We start from the raw sequence: 9,704 nt of genomic DNA on the forward strand, positions 1-9,704 counted from the left end.
TTAGATTTCACCACCAGAATTCGGATTATGATTTTTAAGATTCACATAACCTTCATATTTCAACGGGTATACACATGTGTACTTTGATATGAATTGAACAGTACACATGTGTACTCAACATGGTACATATGTGTAATTAGCTACATAATACATACATATAAACAAAACTTGTAAACCTATTTTATATTAAGCAAATAACAATTTCCATAATGTTTGCCAAACCAAAAAAAACATACAATTACAAGTTCCAGTTTCGTGAAAACAATAAACGCAACATAATCGGAAAAATAAAAAAGACATAGTCTTTTACAACTATTCGCCGCGTTGTATGTTGAATCATCCTTATCGACCAAGCAAAACAAACATACGTGAATCATCCTTATCGACCTCATACGTGAATCATCCTTATCGACCTTCCATCTCCAGTTTCCTCGTTTACGACGTCTCCTATAATAACACAAAAAACTCAGCAATTAGTACTTTGCATAATTCACAAGTGTACATCAACAACTTTACACATTCAATACACAAAAAAATATGAGATATCACAAAAACAGACGCTATACACATGTGTACATCGCATTAAAAACATAGCAAAACCAGAATACACATGTGTACAGCGCCTGAAAAACAGAGTAAAATCAGAATACACATGTGTACAGCGCCTTATGTAAGGTCTAAAACTTAAAAAGACACTAACGAACTTGCCTTTGACAAAATAGTAAACGGGTCGAATAATTCATAAGTATATTTTTGCAATAACCAACTATATAGTTATGAACAAGTTTTGAACCCCAAAAGTTTCACAAAATACAACCAAATTCTTGACTACAAGTTCAACATCTAACTACTTCCGAGTTAACTTTCATACAAAAGACCCGTTTTTAACGAAAGAGAACATTTAACAAAAGTTTAGACCATGACTAGAGACTTCGCGGAAGCGTGCATCATAAATGTGTTCGATCCAAGTAGCACCATCCATCATGTCATTTTACCTACATACAACCAAACCGTTAGACATTTCGTTACAAAATTTCATACAACGTTAAATACAAATATGACCCTTAAGTAAGCCTTCTTCCAAACATAAAGTTCCTTCCATTTTCACATTACCCTTCTAACTCATTCGACCCATACCTAAATTACATGATCGGCTTGCAATAACTCGTTACAAGTAAACGACTTCAACCATTGAACAATAGTATGCTACTACAATACATGCTAATAACGTTATGTAAGCACGAACTTACCTTTATCGTTCTTCGTTTGAGACTCGGAACGGCTTGAGCTTTCCTCCTTAATTCCTACAATCCACAATTACATACTTAGTATCATGTCTTTCTTTCCATTCCATTATCAATAGCTTCAATTTAATAACTAGCTAACTCTCTATTCTAGCCATTTAGCAATATACAACACATGATCAACTCATTCAAGCATTTTGACAAACACTTGGTGTGCATGCCATTAGATAAACATAAGGTACAAGTATTGTATGCATAACATGACTAGTTCATAACAATAACATCAATATCATCAATTTCTCTCAACATCTCATATAACCTTCATCCTAGTTCAATTTCCCATATCGAATTTAAGCAAGAACATCATCATACAACATTCTTATACTAATTTTACAACAAGATTTCGTATTACATAGAACCATCATCTTGATCTAAGTGGGTTTTCTCTTTAAACATCAAATTTAACATTCTTCAAGGATTTGTCATATTCCAAATGGTGATTCTAACTCATTATCCTACTAATTTCATCTAGACCCTAGGATTTCTTGAAACCCCAATCATCCAAAATTACCAAAACATAAAATTCTTGTTACCTTGAGCTTTGTTAGAACTAGATGATCAAGAATCCATTAACATGCAAGGGTTATGGCCATAATTAGGGCTTCAATTTGCTAACTTTGTGAAGATGAGGGGAGTTCTTTTCTCCTTCTTGTTCCTGGCGACCCAACACACGCATATGTGTGTGTGTTGTGTGTTTTCCAGTGTTTTTAAAAACCTATCTTTCATTTTTACCCATTCCACCCCTCAAGTATACACACTTATTTTTAAATGGCCAACACTTATTCTTTTTAGTTAAAATCCTAACTCACATTCTAACTAGGTTCTCTTCCTAGTTATATCTTATGACATACTTTAGCAATGTATATACATATATATATATATATGTAAACACATATAATTAAATTCTGGGGCGTTACAAGTCCACCCCCCTTAAAGAAGGTTTCGTCCCCGAAACCTGATTCACGTACCGAATAAAGACGGGTAGAACTTCCTCATTTCATTCTCTGGTTCCCATGTGAGATCCGACCCCTTTCGGTGTTGCCATTGGACCAATACTTGCTTGATTTCTTTGTTACGAAGAGTCTTCGTCTTGGAATCCCTTATGGCTACCGGCCTTTCTATATAATTCATCTTCTCGTCTATTTCAATGTCTTCAAGGGGTACATGAGCCGTTTCATCCGTTAAACACTTCCGCAATTGTGACACATGGAAGGTATTGTGAATCCCTTCTAATGAGGCAGGTAACTTTAACCGGTAGGCCACCTTTCCGACTCGAGCTAAAATCTCGAACGGTCCGATATATCGGGGACCCAATTTTCCTCGCTTACGGAATCGAATTATGCCTTTCCACGGGGATACCTTCAGGAATGCCCGGTCCCCCACTTGGAACTCAATAGGGCGTCTCCCTTTGTCCGCATAGGACTTTTGTCGGTCTTGCGCCTCTTTTAATCGAGCCCGAACGACGTCGATCTTTTCATTAGTTATCGCCACCACATCATTCGGTGCAAGTTCTCTTTGTCCTATTTCTCCCCAACAAACGGGAGTTCTACACCTTCTCCCATACAACATCTCATATGGCGCCATTTGTATGCTACTTTGGTAGCTATTATTATACGAAAATTCCACTAATGGCAAATGTTCATCCCAGTTTCCCCCGAAATCCATCACGCATGCTCTCAACATATCTAAGAGGGTTTGAATTGTTCGTTCGGATTGGCCATCCGTTTGTGGGTGGTATGCGGTACTCACATGCAATTGAGTACCCATTCCTTCATGGAATTTCCGCCAGTAACGGGAGGTGAATCGCGTATCTCGGTCTGAGACAATAGACACTGGTACACCATGGCGAGAAACAATTTCATTCACATAAATTTCCGCTAACCTTTCCGAGGAAAAAGTCTCCCGAATGGGTAGAAAATGGGCGCTTTTTGTAAGGCGGTCGACAATGACCCATATTGCGTCATGCCCTTTCTTTGTCTTCGGCAATTTGGTTACAAGGTCCATGGCTACATTTTCCCATTTCCATACCGGAATTTCTAAGGGTTGCAATTTCCCGTATGGTTTTTGATGTTCCGCCTTAACTTGGGAACATGTCAAGCATTTAGATACATACTTAACAATATCACGTTTCATTCCCGGCCACCAATAATTTTCCTTCAAATCGCGATACATTTTTGTGGCTCCCGGATGGACCGAGTAACGGGATTTATGCGCTTCTTCCAATAACAAGGTCTTTGCTTCGCAATAACGTGGTATCCAAACGCGCCCAAACCTCGTTCTTATCCCGCTCGCGTTTGCTTCAAGTTTATTTTCAAACCCTTTCGTTCTTTCACCTTTCGGATCACCTTTATTCAAAGATTCATCTTGCTCCTTCCGTATCGTTTCAAGAAGGTTCGGTGTAACTATCATTCTCATCGATTTCACTCAAATGGGTGGTGGGTATTCCTTCCGGCTTAGCGCATCCGCCACAACATTAGCTTTTCCCGGATGGTAAAGAATGTCGCAGTCGTAATCTTTGATCAATTCTAGCCACCTTCGTTGCCTCATATTGAGATCTTTCTGTTCAAAGAAGTATTTAAGGCTTTTGTGGTCTGAATAAATTGTACATTTTGTTCCAAACAAATAGTGCCTCCAAATTTTTAAGGCAAACACTACCGCCGCCAACTCTAAATCGTGGGTTGGATAGTTAATTTCATGCTGCTTAAGTTGTCTCGAAGCGTAAGCAATAACCTTGCCTCGTTGCATCAAGACACAACCCAACCCTTGATGAGATGCGTCCGCATAAACCACTAAGTCTTCTGTTCCTTCTGGTAGCGTTAAAACGGGAGAACTTGACAATTTCTCCTTTAACATTCGAAAAGCTTTTTGTTGATCATCATTCCATTCGAACCTTTCTTCTTTCTTTGTTAGTTTAGTTAAAGGGAGGGCTATTTTGGAGAAGTCTTGGATAAATCTCCAATAATAGCCGGCTAGACCTAGGAAACTTCTTACTTCACTAACATTCTTCGGGGGTACCCATTTCATCACGGCTTCCACCTTAGAGGGATCTACCAAAATTCCCTTTTCGTTAATTACGTGTCCTAAAAACTGCACTTCCCTAAGCCAAAACGCACACTTAGAAAACTTAGCATATAATCTTTCCTTTCGAAGCGTCTCGAGTACCTGACGTAAATGACTTGCATGTTCAGACTCGCTACGAGAGTATACTAAAATGTCATCAATAAACACTATGACGAACTGATCTAACATATTTTGGCATACCCTATTCATTAGATCCATAAAAGCGGCCGGGGCGTTAGTTAACCCGAATGACATTACCAGGAATTCGTAATGTCCGTAGCGAGTTCTGAACGCAGTCTTAGGTACATCCTCTTCCCTTACTCGTACTTGATGGTAGCCCGATCGCAAGTCGATTTTTGAGAACCAACTTGCCCCTTGTAGTTGATCGAAGAGATCATCTATTCTCGGAAGTGGGTATCGGTTCTTTACCGTGAGTTTGTTAAGTTCACGATAGTCGATGCACATTCTCATCGACCCATCCTTCTTTTTAACGAACAAAACAGGCGCTCCCCACGGGGACACGCTAGGGCGTATGAAACCCTTGTCGAGAAGTTCTTGTAATTGGACCATTAATTCCCGTACTTCCGCGGGTGCTAACCGGTAAGGGGCTTTGGCTACCGGTTTGGCATTTGGTTCTAATTCGATACGAAACTCGACTTCCCGCTCGGGTGGAAGTCCCGGCAATTCGTCCGGAAATACATCCGGGTATTCATTCACTATCTTAGTATCTTCAATTTTTAAAGCTCCTAATTTGGTATCGACAACATAGGCTAAAAATGCTTTACTTCCATTCCTCACGTATTTAATTGCTTCTAAGATAGTACAAAAGTTTGCCCCTACTTTCCTTTCCCCATGAATGGTTACCCGTTTCCCTTTAGGGGATGTCACATGAATAATTTTGTTTTCGCATAAAATCTCCGCGTGATAACGGGATAACCAATCCATACCTACCACTACTTTAAATTCCCCCAAAACCATGGGAATCAAATCAATATCAAAATCTTCATCATCTATAGTGATTTTACAACCTCTACATATTTCATGCAAAAGGTAACTCTTACAATCGGCAATTTCTACTTCGAGAAGTGTACACATTCTTTCTATCGTGAATAAAGGGAAACGTGCAAGCTCACTAGAAATAAATGATCTACTAGCTCCGGTATCGAATAATATATAAGTGGGTATAGAGTTTATCATATAGATACCTGAGACCACATTCGGGTGAGCCCTTGCTTCTTTCGTGGAGATTTGAAACATTCTTCCCTTAGCTTTCGCGGGTTCTTCTTTCTTTCCTTCCTTCTTCACCCCTTGTTTGAGCTTTGGGCATTCAGCTTTCACATGGCCCGATTCATTACAATTGTAGCACACCCTCTTGGGATTCGGACAGTTATAGTACGGATGCCCTTCTTGTCCGCAATTATAACACCCCTTCCTTCCCAATAAGCATTCACCGGAGTGGGGTTTTCCACATGTTTTGCATCGTGGAAACCCGCCTTTGGAAGCTTCCTTCTTTCCTTGATCGTGCGTCCTGGGTTTCTTAGAAGAACCTTGCGTTGGCCCCTTCTCGACTTGCCTTTTCTCCCCACGTTCGTCTTGCCTCTTTATTTCAATTTCCCTGTCCCTCGCTAGATCAATGATCTCGTCCAAAGTTTCACATTTCGAAGGAGTTATGAACTCCCGGATTTCAGCCTTAAGCATGCCATGATAACGGATAATCTTCTTTCTCTCCATTCCAACTATTTCTTCACAAAATTTCAGTTGATCAAGGAAGGTGTTCGTGATCTCATTGACAGATTCATCCCTTTGTCGGAGTCGGAGAAAATCTTCTTGGATTCGATCCACCGCTGATTGTGGACAATGGTATTTGATAAAAGGTTGTTTGAATTCTTGCCAAGTCAAAGTTTGAACTCGATTCTCTCCGATCTCCTTACTATACGAGTCCCACCAATCTTTAGCCCTTCGTAAAAGTTGCCCTGTGGCAAACATGACTTGATCTTCCTTGTCACAATGGCTTCGAATGAACACCCCTTCCATGTTAGCTATCCATCTTTGGCATTCTATGGGATCGATTTCCCCATTAAAGGTTGTAGGCTTACATGCCATGAAGTCCTTGTAGGTGCACCGTCTTGCTTCCTTCTTGCCTTGAATCCCGGTTATCATTTCCTTCAATTCATCCACTTTGCTCGTGATCATATTCTCCACCGTACTTAGTACTTGGCCCTCCACTTCTTGGGCTAACTTTGAAACATTTGCATCAAACGCCTTAGTTACCTCATCCGAAATCATCTTGTTTAACTCGTTTCGAGTTATACGTTCGGTAGTATCCGTGTTTCCTCCACTTGCCATCTACAATTGAACATTCATGTTAAACATCGTTACATTCGTTTTCCCAGTCTTTCTATACTTCAATCATAATTACTAATTCATTCTCGTAAGTCGCAATTTCATCCTACTTTTCTATACAAACATTCTAGATACACTTCTTACTTCATTCATTCGTGTATGTAACGTCCCGTTCTTTTACGCATTCTTTATTAAAGCATGATAACTATTGGTAATCTAAATTTTCATAGAGAATTTGAGGTGTTCTTAAAGTTTAACAAGCGTTTGGAATGGGTTTGGAAACCTCGGAATCATAAACAAAACAAATCAGCAAAACAGCTCAGGAGAGGGCGTCGCCGACGGCACAAGGCTGTGTCGGCGACGGTGCTCCAAAAGGTCCGTCGTTGAAATTTCTCCGTAGGCAGGGAGTTAAGCCGTCGGAGCTTCCAAGTGCGTCGCCGACGCCCAAAAGGGCCGTCGCCAACGGTGCTTCTGGCCTGCAATCGCTGTTTAATCAAAAACTTTCGTTCTCAGCCTCTTTTTCCAACCCGAAATGGTCTTGGGCAGTCCCGAAACCTTCCATAGCTCCCATTATCATCCAAACCCAGGATATACTAATAACTAAACCATAACCCATTCCCGTTTCTAACTAAGAACATGAAATTCTTAAAGTACTTACTTGCGTGGCGCTTTGGAACGAACACACTTTCACAAGAGCTTTCGGTTTGAGTTCGAGCACCATCACTTACTCGAATCCCTCAAACCTTGGCTCTGATACCAACTTGTAAGGTCTAAAACTTAAAAAGACACTAACGAACTTGCCTTTGACAAAATAGTAAACGGGTCGAATAATTCATAAGTAAATTTTTGCAATAACCAACTATATAGTTATGAACAAGTTTTGAACCCCAAAAGTTTCACAAAATACAACCAAATTCTTGACTACAAGTTCAACATCTAACTACTTCCGAGTTAACTTTCATACAAAAGACCCGTTTTTAACGAAAGAGAACATTTAACAAAAGTTTAGACCATGACTAGAGACTTCGCGGAAGCGTGCATCATAAATGTGTTCGATCCAAGTAGCACCATCCATCATGTCATTTTACCTACATACAACCAAACCGTTAGACATTTCGTTACAAAATTTCATACAACGTTAAATACAAATATGACCCTTAAGTAAGCCTTCTTCCAAACATAAAGTTCCTTCCATTTTCACATTACCCTTCTAACTCATTCGACCCATACCTAAATTACATGATCGGCTTGCAATAACTTGTTACAAGTAAACGACTTCAACCATTGAACAATAGTATGCTACTACAATACATGCTAATAACGTTATGTAAGCACGAACTTACCTTTATCGTTCTTCGTTTGAGACTCGGAACGGCTTGAGCTTTCCTCCTTAATTCCTACAATCCACAATTACATACTTAGTATCATGTCTTTCTTTCCATTCCATTATCAATAGCTTCAATTTAATAACTAGCTAACTCTCTATTCTAGCCATTTAGCAATATACAACACATGATCAACTCATTCAAGCATTTTGACAAACACTTGGTGTGCATGCCATTAGATAAACATAAGGTACAAGTATTGTATGCATAACATGACTAGTTCATAACAATAACATCAATATCATCAATTTCTCTCAACATCTCATATAACCTTCATCCTAGTTCAATTTCCCATATCGAATTTAAGCAAGAACATCATCATACAACATTCTTATACTAATTTTACAACAAGATTTCGTATTACATAGAACCATCATCTTGATCTAAGTGGGTTTTCTCTTTAAACATCAAATTTAACATTCTTCAAGGATTTATCATATTCCAAATGGTGATTCTAACTCATTATCCTACTAATTTCATCTAGACCCTAGGATTTCTTGAAACCCCAATCATCCAAAATTACCAAAACATAAAATTCTTGTTACCTTGAGCTTTGTTAGAACTAGATGATCAAGAATCCATTAACATGCAAGGGTTATGGCCATAATTAGGGCTTCAATTTGCTAACTTTGTGAAGATGAGGGGAGTTCTTTTCTCCTTCTTGTTCCTGGCGACCCAACACACGCATATGTGTGTGTGTTGTGTGTTTTCCAGTGTTTTTAAAAACCTATCTTTCATTTTTACCCATTCCACCCCTCAAGTATACACACTTATTTTTAAATGGCCAGCACTTATTCTTTTTAGTTAAAATCCTAACTCACATTCTAACTAGGTTCTCTTCCTAGTTATATCTTATGACATACTTTAGCAATGTATATATATATATATGTAAACACATATAATTAAATTCTGGGGCGTTACACCTTAAAACCAGAGCAAAAACCAGAATACACATGTGTACAGCGCCTTAAAACTAGGTAAATAATAACGAGTAAGCTGAGAAGCAAATCACAATAATAATTTTCAAACAAACAATAACAATAATAATTTTCAAACATCAAAAACAATAAAAAATTACAAACTTCATACCTACCTGGTCGGAAATTAGATCTGGACCACCGTTTTATCATCGGCGATAAACATCAGATTTGGCTTCAATTCCGGCGACAAACATCAAATCCGTCGAAAATTACCCTGATTTCTTCGATTCCAGTGATAAACATCAGATCTGGCTTCGATTCTGGCGATAAAACGGCTGTGAAAAACATCAGATCTAGACCACCGTTGAAGCCTGATTCGAAGGGATTTATGTTGTTTCGTCGGACGGGATTTATGGACGGGATTTATGCACTCATCTGGGAGTTTTTTGGGGTAGAGCAGGGGAAGAGAACGAGGGACGCTGTTTCGCCGGCGTTGCTCTGGTTGCCGGAGAAGAGAACGAGGGAGAGAGCAGGGGTTCTTTGACCACTATAAAAAATCCACTGGCCATTTTTGTCATGAACCCTAGAGCCGCCAGGGAGATAGCAGGCCTCGTTCTCTTCAACAATCAAAGGGTCATCGGCGTTTCTTTCGTTCTCTTCAACCTGCTCTACCCCAAAAAACGAGGGACCCT

At 39.3% G+C, this 9,704-nt stretch overlaps 1 long non-coding RNA gene across 3 annotated transcripts; it reads right to left on the reverse strand.

Annotated features, from left to right (window-relative positions):
- Nucleotides 1–842: 842 nt before the first annotated feature.
- On the reverse strand, nucleotides 843–8,761 carry LOC110940312. Of its 3 annotated transcripts, XR_002592990.1 has the most exons (4): nucleotides 8,638–8,761; nucleotides 8,051–8,104; nucleotides 1,251–1,304; nucleotides 843–995 (listed from the first exon to the last, which is right to left on the reverse strand). It is a non-coding gene; the product is annotated as an uncharacterized LOC110940312 (long non-coding RNA). The 3 variants fall into 3 exon arrangements; XR_002592993.1 differs by lacking the exons at nucleotides 8,051–8,104; nucleotides 8,638–8,761 and adding an exon at nucleotides 1,838–1,961; XR_002592996.1 differs by lacking the exons at nucleotides 843–995; nucleotides 1,251–1,304 and adding an exon at nucleotides 7,643–7,795.
- Between the last annotated feature and the right edge of the window lie 943 nt (nucleotides 8,762–9,704).

Source organism: Helianthus annuus, chromosome 1, assembly GCF_002127325.2.
Source record: "Helianthus annuus cultivar XRQ/B chromosome 1, HanXRQr2.0-SUNRISE, whole genome shotgun sequence".
NCBI lineage: Eukaryota > Viridiplantae > Streptophyta > Magnoliopsida > Asterales > Asteraceae > Helianthus > Helianthus annuus.